The sequence below is a fragment of the Salvelinus sp. IW2-2015 genome, linkage group LG10 (genome assembly GCF_002910315.2).
Source record: "Salvelinus sp. IW2-2015 linkage group LG10, ASM291031v2, whole genome shotgun sequence".
Classification (NCBI taxonomy): domain Eukaryota; kingdom Metazoa; phylum Chordata; class Actinopteri; order Salmoniformes; family Salmonidae; genus Salvelinus; species Salvelinus sp. IW2-2015.
In genome coordinates this window covers 18,080,503-18,081,114 of record NC_036850.1, presented here as the reverse complement: position 1 = coordinate 18,081,114, position 612 = coordinate 18,080,503, and positions in this window count along the sequence as shown.

The following is a 612-nucleotide window of genomic DNA, read 5'->3' as shown; positions in this document are numbered from 1 at the left end:
CATCTCAGAAAGAGACTGAATGTGGAGTTTTTGAAACCCACACAAACACAATTAAACTGGGCACTTGGTATGACACCATACCTAACGTTTTGTCTCCCTAAGCGTTTCAAACTGTCCTTTATCTAACCTCTCTTTAATAATGAGCATACCAGCTAATTTCAGCATTTCTCAGTAATGTCTCACTTTCAAATTAACATATTGCTGAAGAGAATACTGTAGTTAGATTTCATGGAAGCTTCCATGCACAGACCTCAAACAAATACTTCTGCTATTTTTTTGATTGGGGCCGTATCATACAGTGTACAGTTTCATACTTATGTACAGTTCATTGTATAGACCATTGTTGAAAATATAACCTATACASGGTTAGGCAGAAGGCATCAACAGGCAAGAAAGAATGTTGGTTACCTAATTTGATTCTAGTGTGACTAGGAGACATTGGGCTCAGACCAGACTTTCTTGGGGAAAACACGCACAGTATGGAGCCGTACAATGGAGCCTATACAATCAGGTCCTTGTCAGGATTTCAAGCTCTCATTTGGATGCCAGCCACTAAATGATTACTGCACCCATCTCATCCCAACCTCAGTCATCCATCCATAACCCCTACAT